The sequence below is a fragment of the Dromaius novaehollandiae genome, chromosome 3 (assembly GCF_036370855.1).
Source record: "Dromaius novaehollandiae isolate bDroNov1 chromosome 3, bDroNov1.hap1, whole genome shotgun sequence".
Taxonomy (NCBI): Eukaryota; Metazoa; Chordata; class Aves; order Casuariiformes; family Dromaiidae; genus Dromaius; species Dromaius novaehollandiae.
Window position 1 is genome coordinate 4,263,487 of NC_088100.1, and position 12,314 is coordinate 4,275,800.

Genomic DNA, 12,314 nt, shown 5'->3' on the forward strand with positions numbered 1-12,314 from the left:
TCTGCCCTGCCTGCCCCTCACTCCCAGCCTCACTGGAAGCCTCTCAAGCCAGCGCTCATCTCATGCCACTCTCAACTCGCGTGAAGATGCCATGGCAGCCAAACTGCCCTCTGCCCTGGCCCAGAGCTGCTCCCTGCCGCCCATGGCTTGGGGCTGGGCTCCTTGGCCTGCAGCCTCCCGTGCCCAGCTGGGCTGCGGCATCGCGGCGGGCCGAGGGGCAGAGCCTGGCCCTGCAGGAGCTGAGTTGGCAGCCGCCACAGAGCCTGTGTGGTCACAGCTGCGTGCAGAGCGGGCAGCATGGCGGCTGCCAGGGCACAGGCACAGGGGCCCCCTGGGCACCAGGCAGCTGCAGCCCCGTGTGGGGCCTTCAGGAAGGCACCAGCCCTGAGTCAGGCATTTCTGAGAGGGTCCCTGTGACACACCCCGGCCACTTCCCCAGCCCTCCCACGCAGGCCTTGCGCAGGCTGCTGCCTGTCCAGCCCTCCTGGCACCACCAGCCAAAGGGCCCGCTCCCGTCGCAGCCATCAGGGAGCGTGCTGGGCGCTGGCACTGGCCTAAGCGTGCGGGCAGACGGCACTGCTGCGCTCGCCTGCGTGGCCAGGACACAGGAGTCTGGCACTGCCACGCAAAGGCCACCGCCTTCCTAGGGGCTTGCCAGGGACGGGGCTGCGGTTTTGGCGGGCTTTCTGCTGGCCGCAGCTGTCCTGGGCTTGCCCTTGCAGTGCTGACAGCGGTCAGTGCTTGGGTGACACAAGGGACAGCTCAGCCCGGCAGGGGGTCCTGAAGTGATGTCGCCATCGCATCACAAGCCCTGCTCTTTGTGGAGGCGGGGCTGGGGCAGCCTCCGGTGTCACTTTGCCTGTGAGCCAGCGAGCGAGTGAGCAGGTGAAGAGTGTGGCATTGAGCGGGGACGAAGCAGCAAGGCGGCCGGGTAAGAGCTGCCTCCTTTGGTCTCCCCCCAGGCTCTCCTCCTCTCGGGGCCATCGGCCTGGCTCTGTCGGCCTCCTCCGCACCCCAAAACCCCTGCAGGCGCCATCCTTGGGCAGCCAGCTGGGTTGCAGCCTGCCATTGGACGCCCCCTCCCTCCACATGTCCCCTTCCGAGTGCCACAATCGTGGAAACAGCCCCTCAGCAAGGCCCAGCAATGTCCGGCAACGATTGTGCGCGCTTGGTGCTGAGGACAGGGTGTCCCAGGGGAAGGGCGGTGAAAGCAGCCCCCGCAGCGGGCAACCAGGCAAGGCAGAGCGAGGGAGCCCACTGTGCCCTTCTTCTTCCAGAAGTGCTCTCTTGGCGGCCTTGGGCTCTTCTCCTGCGGGTGGATTGACGCTGTCAATCTAGCGGCGCGGAGCAGCGTGCAAAGGGTGAGCCCAAGAGCGGAGAAGGGGGGGCAGGCACTGGGAGGCTGGTGGACCCGCGCTGGAAGGCACTTGCTCAGCAGCACTTGGCCTCCTGCTGACCTCCCTTGGGCTGGCCGGGGCTGGGGGGCTGGCGGGGCACCGCTGCTAAGAGCTGGCTGCTGTGTTTTGCCTTGCACTCTTGAAACAGGACTGCACACGTGAGGCGCGCTCCCTTCGGCGGCATGGAGCCTCAGAGCCTGAGGACCGCGTGCGGGCTCGTGGCACTGAGCTTTTTGCTCCTGTGCCTGCCCAGCTTCCCCTCGGCCTGCAACCTCCTCATGGTGCTCCTGACGGTGGCCTCCACGGCTGTCCTGGATAGCCTCGGGCCCCAGGTAGGAGTCGGCCTTACCATTGCCCCAAGCACTGCCCGCACAGGGACAGGCCTGAGCCCGCGGCAGGGCCCATCCCTGGCGCAGCGTGCACGGGCCCCGCTTTGGCGGGCAGCTCAGCGGCCTGGCCAGGGCCGGCCTGCCTGCGGGAGGCTTCCGCCCCGCTTCAGCCTCTGCTTGCCCTGCTGCCTGTGACGCTGGCAGAGACGAGCAGGCAGAGGCCCCCTGCTTTTACCCGCTCTGCCCTCCAGCAGCACCTGCAGCAAGGGCACCCTCCCTCTCCTGCCCCACAGCCTGCCTCCAGCCTCCGCTCTCCCTGCCCAGGGCAGGCCTGCCCACACCTGGGGGCACCCGGGCGGAGGCTGCAGGCTCCCCACTAACCCCGCCTTTTCTGGGCCTCTGCAGGGGCCTCTGGGCGCTGCTGGCAGCCTGGGCAACGGCAGCGGGGAGTTGCCCGGAGCTCAGCAGCCGTCTCCCAGAGCCTGGCGGCCTCTTTCGCGCCCTGCGCAGCTCAGGCGCCAACGCGCAGGGGAGCCCTCCTCTGCCCCACCTCTGCAACGCTGGACCACCCTGCAGCTCTGGCCCCCACCACTGCAGACGGCCTCCCCTCCCGCTGCACGCGGTGCCCGCTGGAGAGCGGTGCTGGGCTCCCTGCTTTGCCCAGGCTGCACTTGTGGGGGCTTCAGACGACTGCGCAAGGGCATCCGCAGATGTGCCGCCCTCCTGCGAAGGAGACGACGAGCGCCCAGCAGCCACCAGGCAAGGAGCAGCTACTTTGGTCAAGCACAGAGCTCAGCGCCTGCGCAGAGGCACTGGTAACAAGCGCCCCGCTGAGCTACACGCCTTCGTCACCCCGGCGCCACTGGAAATAAACCTCTGTGCACCATTCTTTGGAGCCGAGAGTGATGCTTGCTCCCAAAACTCACCAAACCCCTTCATTGGAACCATGCCCACGGGCGAGGGCAGTCCCAGCAGCACCAAAGGGCCTCTGCCGGGGCCTCCCCTTTGCCCACAAAACTTCTCGCCTTCCCCGGCCAGGCAGGCTGGCACCACCGCCATTGACCAGCCTGAACAAGGGCTCTTGCACAGAGCTCTTGCATGTGGAGTGGGTGGGCAAAGGCCTGGGCCAGAGTCGAGGAGCCTCCAGCAGCCCTGGGGATGCTTGAGGCAAGGGGGGCACCACTGCTCTGGACGCAAAGCAAGGAGCCCAGGCACGCAGCGGGCACCGAGGCAGCGAGGGAGAGGGAAGGAGGGTGAGACAGGCAGAGCAGGGCCAAAGGGCTCCTCCTGCAAAGCAGCCCGGCACGTGGGCTCTCTCCAGCACAGTGAGAGCTCAGCGCAGAGCTGGGTGGAGGGGCTTTCTCCCACCCACCACCCCCACGCTGCACCACCAACACCAGCACACACACCCCCTGGATTCCCCTATGGAAGCCCATGCCAATCCCGTCCAAATGGGACCCTGAATAAGGGGTGCTACAGCCGCACTAAAGCTTGCACTGAGTAGTGTTAAGAATGAGCTTCAGAATGTGCCGTTGACGTGGGCAGAGGTGAGTCATCGGGTTCTGACCTTAGTTCGGGAAACGGGGGCAGAGAGTGAAGCTCCCCGTGCACCAAAGCCAGTCCGAGCAGTGACCGCCCGCACTGTTAGATCAAAAGAAAAAGAACAGAGAAATGCCTCAGTCCCGGAATGCAGAGGCAGTTAAACACAGCAATGATGTGTGGGGGCAGGCCCTTAAGGCAGGTATTCCTCGGCTGGTTATACAGGGAATGCCTACTCCGCAGCCGCAGGCACTGGTGGAGGGCTTTCTGAAGACAGAACTGGGTTGCCCCGACCCGGGCGGGTCCCCGTCTGCTCCCCCAATAGGGGTGGACCAGCAGAATCCTTTTTCGGTAGTCCACATAATGAAGTTTGGGAGGAATTGCGTCGCATAACTGGGGCGGATTCAGGAAATTAGGTCTGCCTGAGACTCGGACAACGGTCCCCGTCCGCAGGCTACAGGCATTTCAGTGGGACGATAAAGGGGGGGCGAGGGGGGCGCTCATGTAGTATTGCTCAGCGATGTGTGCTCCAGGGCAATTTTTAATAGATACAGGGGCTCCAATTTCTTTAATCACAGCTGATGTGTGGCGTCAGGTTGGAGGACGGAAATTACATCATCAAGCTGTTTGGATTCAGGGTATCAAAGGGAAACCCTGTCGAATTCCATCAGTGCAAATCCATCTCACCCTTCCCGGTGAGAAAAGGTCCAGAAAGTACGTTATGGGAGGAGGAGAAGAAAATTGGTTAGGAATAGACATTTCAGTTGGGCACAGATGGGTGACTCCTCAGGGACATGTGTGGGCATCTGGGGACACCAGCATCCCCCTGAATAACAACACCTCACCTATGGTAAGCAACATTCGGCTCCTGAGGAAGACACCCCTTCTCCCTCCTAGCAAAGTAGTTATGTAAGGCCATACCCCCTTGCCCTCATGGCACGAGTAGCCATAACCCAAGCAATAAAAGATTTAGAGCCGAGGGGGATTATAGTACCAACTCATTCACCACATAATTCACCAGTTTGGAGCTCAAATCAGAACAATCGATAGAGCATTCTGGAGACTTGGTGAGTGGCTCCATAATAAGAGGGGCCACTCTGGGGCAGAAGATCTCCGGCGAGCAGCAACTGCTCGAGGATGGCCTTTAAGTAAGTTAGCAGCACGGGATATTGTAGCCAGTTGCCCAGAATGCAAAGTTAGAACTCAAGATCATATTACCTTGCTTGCTCAGCCACTAAAGCTTAAGGACGGGAAAGGGTTATGGTCTACCTGGCAGGTAGACTGCATCAGACCTCTCCTTCAAACAGTGCAGGGGTGGAAATCGATTTTGGTAGGAGTGGAAGTCTGCTCAGGCCTAATATGTGTACATCCCTGTTCCCATGCCACTGGACGAGGAACGAGTCAAGGCCTAACCCGATGCTTTGCTAGTCTGCCTACACCAGAGGCCATGCAAAGCGCTAATGGCACTCACTTGCGTAATGAGCTAGTTAAAGAATGGGCCAAAATGAACAGACATGCTCCGGGGTACCCTCAGGCCAATGGAACGGTAGAGCGAGCAAACGGATTGCTAAAGCGGCAGCTTCATTTAAAGACTGCCCCATGGGGTGATAGGCTCTGGAGAGCTGTTAGAATCCTCAAACAGCCACTTGGACCTGCTGGTAGCCCCTTGTCACAGGCTTTTCCACCTGGGACACAACAGCTCTTTCCCCAAAGAAACTCGCGAGAACTTGCCACCTGCTTAGCAGCCGGTGCCAAAGTACAAATCTGACTCCCAACTCTAGGGACTCTTGAAGGTATCTTAAAGAGACCGAAGGGTCCTTGATCCTGGATAAGAGCCCTTGAAGGAGGGAAGGAAATTCATGTTCCACAGGCTTGGGGGCACCTCCCCAAGACCTCTTCTTTTGTTTTTCAGCTCTCATCTTCAAGCTCAAGAAGAAAGGTCGTTGGCACCATCCTCTTCACAAACATGATTAGGACTCCGAATGCTGATGCCAGGATGGCAATGGGCACTAAGAGCTGCTCCAGTAATTCTAGCAATGTGTGTGCTGGGCCTCGAATATTGCTTCTCAAAATTAACGCAGCAATGTGTCTGACGGCTGTGTTGTCGCGTGGAACCAGCCGAGCCAGTGAATCTACCACCCAGCATCTTGAAAGCCATCTAATCCTACAACAAATTCATAACTTTGGCCAACTAATTAAGGAAGTGCCATAAGAGCCTGCCTGCATACCCCTGGGTCGGTGGAGGAGGCAGCACGGAAAATCCATGCATGTCCACCTTCTGACTGGGGAAAGCGCTGCCTCAGCCTCTGGAAGAAGGCTGGCTCATTTACCTTTACTACCTACGCAGCTAACAGTAAATATTCCTGGCCTGCACACTGCTGGAATGATGCTGCCATTTGTGCTGATGATTATCTTAGTAGAAAGGTTTCTAGACCTTGTTCTTCTTTCCCTTGGGGCTTAGCAGCTAACACGAGTGATTGGGACCGAGGAGACCATTCTGGTCAACAATGCCAGAGAGCATACCTTGGTGTACAGAGCGACCTTCCAAGTTCGCCTCGAATTGTGAAGGTGCATGCTGTTGCCAGTGCCTACCCTGGAGACCCTCGAACAAGAACTTCAACAAAAACTGTGCTACCGATTGCACCTGGGGAAATGGGTTTGGATGTGCATTTTGTTCCTGTGCATGGTTCGTCTCTAACAATCCCAGAGGATCTCCGTGGAAACCCCTGACCTCGTGGATATTCCCAAAGAAAACTCATACCTGCAACTGTTTAATTCATTGTGGCACCACTTCACCCCAAGACCATTACCTTCTACGTTATCCTCCAATTGCACGGGCTGTATTCCAAGGTCCATTGTGTTTTGACTAGTCAATGCCACATACTCCGTACCTGTATCGCATTGGTGATTACCCTGATTTAGGTAAAACGATGGTCTCTGGCCCACTACCAATACCCAACTGCAATGTTGCTGATGTCCCTGCCCCGAAAGGCATGGCCTGGGCTTGTAACATTCAACATCTTTAGAGCACTCTCCCTGCCTCCTTAGGAGGAGTCCCATGTACCCTAGTAGTACCACTTTTGTGTCCTGAAAGCTACTATCCAGGGCTACCGTCTGCTCCTTTAGTCAGGAGAGTTCATTCCAAACAGGCACCTACCTCTCTTTGGCGCGACCTCTCTCGGGGAGAACAAGTGAAAAAGAAAATAGCATGGGTATTTGAGGGACTTTTGGCTTGGTATTATGATCTTTCTAGAAACCGTGTACCAATAGCTGAGCTGTCAGACCAACTCCAGCTGTTAGCTAATGCTTCCACTCAGGCAGATGAGCTCCTCAATGAGCAGTTACAAGCCACCACTAAAATGACTATTGCAAAGAGATTAGCCTTAGGTTCAATGTTATTGCGACATGGTGGAGTACGCCTGTATGTAAACCTGTCAGCAGAACAATGCTGCATCTATATCCCAACTGTAACTGAACCACTTTCTACCCAAATCAAAATCACGCGTGAGGTCACAGCTGATTCAGCCCGTACCCAGGGAAGCCTATATGATTCCTGGTTTGGATGCTTAATGGAATGGATAGGACTAAATTTTCAAGGATGGTTGAATAGTTTACTGCAATTTATGTTATCTGTGTTGCTATTCTCTATTGTAATTTGCATTGCTTTTGGATGTATTCGTCGTATTATTGAACGTTCAGTAGTAGAAATTAAATATGTGTGCCTAAAAGCACCAAGCCACGTACCTGAAACCCTAGAAAGTGACACTGTTACAACTATCTATACCCCTGTGTAAGTAAGAGAGCACCTGCTCTCGCTCATTCCTGCCACAAGCTCACTCTCCCTCCATGTCCTCCCCGCAGCCCCACAAACACCCCAACGGCGGGCGTCCAGGGCACCTGGCCAGCCGCACTGGTGCTCCCAACAGAGGAGCAGCAGCCGCAGTGGCAGCTCCCAGGAGCCCTGGCCTTGCTCTTCACTGCCGATGGCATCTCCTTGGTGCAGACATCTGCTCTGGCCTTGAGAGCCATCGGCTGGCACCGGCTGCTGCTGGGCCTCCCGCTCTCCCTTCCTTCAGCTTCCCTCAGCCTCCGCCCAGGTTGCGGCCTGCTTCTCCTTCCTTGGCTTGTGGCCTCTGGCTCTGCTGTGGCTCTTGGGCGTGGGGCTGGCAGCAGCAGGCCCGGCAGAGAGCTGCAGCCCCGTGTGGGGCCTTCAGGAAGGCACCAGCCCTGAGTCAGGCATTTCTGAGAGGGTCCCTGTGACACACCCCGGCCACTTCCCCAGCCCTCCCACGCAGGCCTTGCGCAGGCTGCTGCCTGTCCAGCCCTCCTGGCACCACCAGCCAAAGGGCCCGCTCCCGTCGCAGCCATCAGGGAGCGTGCTGGGCGCTGGCACTGGCCTAAGCGTGCGGGCAGACGGCACTGCTGCGCTCGCCTGCGTGGCCAGGACACAGGAGTCTGGCACTGCCACGCAAAGGCCACCGCCTTCCTAGGGGCTTGCCAGGGACGGGGCTGCGGTTTTGGCGGGCTTTCTGCTGGCCGCAGCTGTCCTGGGCTTGCCCTTGCAGTGCTGACAGCGGTCAGTGCTTGGGTGACACAAGGGACAGCTCAGCCCGGCGGGGGGTCCTGAAGTGATGTCGCCATCGCATCACAAGCCCTGCTCTTTGTGGAGGCGGGGCTGGGGCAGCCTCCGGTGTCACTTTGCCTGTGAGCCAGCGAGCGAGTGAGCAGGTGAAGAGTGTGGCATTGAGCGGGGACGAAGCAGCAAGGCGGCCGGGTAAGAGCTGCCTCCTTTGGTCTCCCCCCAGGCTCTCCTCCTCTCGGGGCCATCGGCCTGGCTCTGTCGGCCTCCTCCGCACCCCAAAACCCCTGCAGGCGCCATCCTTGGGCAGCCAGCTGGGTTGCAGCCTGCCATTGGACGCCCCCTCCCTCCACACGTCCCCTTCCGAGTGCCACAATCGTGGAAACAGCCCCTCAGCAAGGCCCAGCAATGTCCGGCAACGATTGTGCGCGCTTGGTGCTGAGGACAGGGTGTCCCAGGGGAAGAGCGGTGAAAGCAGCCCCCGCAGCGGGCAACCAGGCAAGGCAGAGCGAGGGAGCCCACTGTGCCCTTCTTCTTCCAGAAGTGCTCTCTTGGCGGCCTTGGGCTCTTCTCCTGGGGGTGGATTGACGCTGTCAATCTAGCGGCGCGGAGCAGCGTGCAAAGGGTGAGCCCAAGAGCGGAGAAGGGGGGGCAGGCACTGGGAGGCTGGTGGACCCGCGCTGGAAGGCACTTGCTCAGCAGCACTTGGCCTCCTGCTGACCTCCCTTGGGCTGGCCGGGGCTGGGGGGCTGGCGGGGCACCGCTGCTAAGAGCTGGCTGCTGTGTTTTGCCTTGCACTCTTGAAACAGGACTGCACACGTGAGGCGCGCTCCCTTCGGCGGCATGGAGCCTCAGAGCCTGAGGACCGCGTGCGGGCTCGTGGCACTGAGCTTTTTGCTCCTGTGCCTGCCCAGCTTCCCCTCGGCCTGCAACCTCCTCATGGTGCTCCTGACGGTGGCCTCCACGGCTGTCCTGGATAGCCTCGGGCCCCAGGTAGGAGTCGGCCTTACCATTGCCCCAAGCACTGCCCGCACAGGGACAGGCCTGAGCCCGCGGCAGGGCCCATCCCTGGCGCAGTGTGCACGGGCCCCGCTTTGGCGGGCAGCTCAGCGGCCTGGCCAGGGCCGGCCTGCCTGCGGGAGGCTTCCGCCCCGCTTCAGCCTCTGCTTGCCCTGCTGCCTGTGACGCTGGCAGAGACGAGCAGGCAGAGGCCCCCCGCTTTTACCCGCTCTGCCCTCCAGCAGCACCTGCAGCAAGGGCACCCTCCCTCTCCTGCCCCACAGCCTGCCTCCAGCCTCCGCTCTCCCTGCCCAGGGCAGGCCTGCCCACAGCTGGGGGCACCCGGGCGGAGGCTGCAGGCTCCCCACTAACCCCGCCTTTTCTGGGCCTCTGCAGGGGCCTCTGGGCGCTGCTGGCAGCCTGGGCAACGGCAGCGGGGAGTTGCCCGGAGCTCAGCAGCCGTCTCCCAGAGCCTGGCGGCCTCTTTCGCGCCCTGCGCAGCTCAGGCGCCAACGCGCAGGGGAGCCCTCCTCTGCCCCACCTCTGCAACGCTGGACCACCCTGCAGCTCTGGCCCCCACCACTGCAGACGGCCTCCCCTCCCGCTGCACGCGGTGCCCGCTGGAGAGCGGTGCTGGGCTCCCTGCTTTGCCCAGGCTGCACTTGTGGGGGCTTCAGACGACTGCGCAAGGGCATCCGCAGATGTGCTGCCCTCCTGCGAAGGAGACGACGAGCGCCCAGCAGCCACCAGGCAAGGAGCAGCTACTTCGGGCAAGCACAGAGCTCAGCGCCTGCGCAGAGGCACTGGTAACAAGCGCCCCGCTGAGCTACATGCCTTCGTCACCCCAGCGCCACTGGAAATAAACCTCTGTGCACCATTCTTTGGAGCCGAGAGTGATGCTTGCTCCCAAAACTCACCAAACCCCTTCATTGGAACCATGCCCACGGGCGAGGGCAGTCCCAGCAGCACCAAAGGGCCTCTGCCGGGGCCTCCCCTTTGCCCACAAAACCTCTCGCCTTCCCCAGCCAGGCAGGCTGGCACCACCGCCATTGACCAGCCTGAACAAGGGCTCTTGCACAGAGCCCTTGCATGTGGAGTGTGTGGGCAAAGGCCTGGGCCAGAGTCGAGGAGCCTCCAGCAGCCCTGGGGATGCTTGAGGCAAGGGGGGCACCACTGCTCTGGACGCAAAGCAAGGAGCCCAGGCACGCAGCGGGCACCGAGGCAGCGAGGGAGAGGGAAGGAGGGTGAGACGGGCAGAGCAGGGCCAAAGGGCTCCTCCTGCAAAGCAGCCCGGCATGTGGGCTCTCTCCAGCACAGTGAGAGCTCAGCGCAGAGCTGGGTGGAGGGGCTTTCTCCCACCCACCACCCCCACGCTGCGCCACCAACACCAGCACACACACCCCCTGGATTCCCCTATGGAAGCCCATGCCAATCCCGTCCAAATGGGAGAAGAAGAATAGAGAAATGCCTCAGTCCCGGAATGCAGAGGCAGTTAAACACAGCAATGATGTGTGGGGGCAGGCCCTTAAGGCAGGTATTCCTCGGCTGGTTATACAGGGAATGCCTACTCCGCAGCTGCAGGCACTGGTGGAGGGCTTTCTGAAGACAGAACTGGGTTGCCCCGACCCGGGCGGGTCCCCGTCTGCTCCCCCAATAGGGGTGGACCAGCAGAATCCTTTTTCGGTAGTCCACATAATGAAGTTTGGGAGGAATTGCGTCGCATAACTGGGGCGGATTCAGGAAATTAGGTCTGCCTGAGTCTCGGACAACGGTCCCCGTCCGCAGGCTACAGGCATTTTGGTGGGACGATAAAGGGGGGGGCGAGGGGGGCGCTCATGTAGTATTGCTCACTGGAGCGATGTGTGCTCCAGGGCGATTTTTAATAGATACAGGGGCTCCAATTTCTCAGGGACATGTGTGGGCATCTGGGGACACCAGCATCCCCCAGAATAACACCTCACCTATGGTAAGCAACATTTGGCTCCTGAGGAAGACACCCCTTCTCCCTCCTAGCAAAGTAGTTATGTAAGGCCATACCCCCTTGCCCTCATAGCACGAGTAGCCATAACCCAAGCAATAAAAGATTTAGAGCCGAGGGGGATTATAGTACCAACTCATTCACCACATAATTCACCAGTTTGGAGCTCAAATCAGAACAATCGATAGAGCATTCTGGAGACTTGGTGAGTGGCTCCATAATAAGAGGGGCCACTCTGGGGCAGAAGGTCTCCGGCGAGCAGCAACTGCTCGAGGATGGCCTTTAAGTAAGTTAGCAGCACGGGATATTGTAGCCAGTTGCCCAGAATGCAAAGTTAGAACTCAAGATCATATTACCTTGCTTGCTCAGCCACTAAAGCTTAAGGACGGGAAAGGGTTATGGTCTACCTGGCAGGTAGACTGCATCAGACCTCTCCTTCAAACAGTGCAGGGGTGGAAATCGATTTTGGTAGGAGTGGAAGTCTGCTCAGGCCTATTATGTGTACATCCCTGTTCCCATGCCACTGGACGAGGAACGAGTCAAGGCCTAACCCGATGCTTTGCTAGTCTGCCTACACCAGAGGCCATGCAAAGCGCTAATGGCACTCACTTGCGTAATGAGCTAGTTAAAGAATGGGCCAAAATGAACAGACATGCTCCGGGGTACCCTCAGGCCAATGGAACGGTAGAGCGAGCAAACGGATTGCTAAAGCGGCAGCTTCATTTAAAGACTGCCCCATGGGGTGATAGGCTCTGGAGAGCTGTTAGAATCCTCAAACAGCCACTTGGACCTGCTGGTAGCCCCTTGTCACAGGCTTTTCCACCTGGGACACAACAGCTCTTTCCCCAAAGAAACTCGCGAGAACTTGCCACCTGCTTAGCAGCCGGTGCCAAAGTACAAGTCTGACTCCCAACTGTAGGCGCTCTTGAAGGTATCTTAAGGAGACCGAAGGGTCCTTGATCCTGGATAAGAGCCCTTGAAGGAGGGAAGGAAATTCATGTTCCACAGGCTTGGGGGCACCTCCCCAAGACCTCTTCTTTTGTTTTTCAGCTCTCATCTTCAAGCTCAAGAAGAAAGGTCGTTGGCACCATCCTCTTCACAAACATGATTAGGACTCCGAATGCTGATGCCAGGATGGCAATGGGCACTAAGAGCTGCTCCAGTAATTCTAGCAATGTGTGTGCTGGGCCTCGAATATTGCTTCTCAAAATTAACGCAGCAATGTGTCTGACGGCTGTGTTGTCGCGTGGAACCAGCCGAGCCAGTGAATCTACCACCCAGCATCTTGAAAGCCATCTAATCCTACAACAAATTCATAACTTTGGCCAACTAATTAAGGAAGTGCCATAAGAGCCTGCCTGCATACCCCTGGGTCGGTGGAGGAGGCAGCACGGAAAATCCATGCATGTCCACCTTCTGACTGGGGAAAGCGCTGCCTCAGCCTCTGGAAGAAGGCTGGCTCATTTACCTTTACTACCTACGCAGCTAACAGT

General features: G+C 58.9%; 2 long non-coding RNA genes across 2 annotated transcripts; both read left to right on the top strand.

Annotated features, from left to right (window-relative positions):
• The first annotated feature begins 1,212 nt into the window (after positions 1 to 1,212).
• Positions 1,213 to 2,614, top strand: LOC135327775 (uncharacterized). Its single transcript, XR_010388151.1, has 2 exons — positions 1,213 to 1,729; positions 2,132 to 2,614. It is a non-coding gene; the product is annotated as an uncharacterized LOC135327775 (long non-coding RNA).
• A 4,462-nt stretch (positions 2,615 to 7,076) lies between these two features.
• LOC135327776 (uncharacterized) lies at positions 7,077 to 9,722 on the top strand. The gene is made up of 2 exons (XR_010388152.1): positions 7,077 to 8,837; positions 9,240 to 9,722. It is a non-coding gene; the product is annotated as an uncharacterized LOC135327776 (long non-coding RNA).
• The last annotated feature ends 2,592 nt before the right edge of the window (positions 9,723 to 12,314 follow it).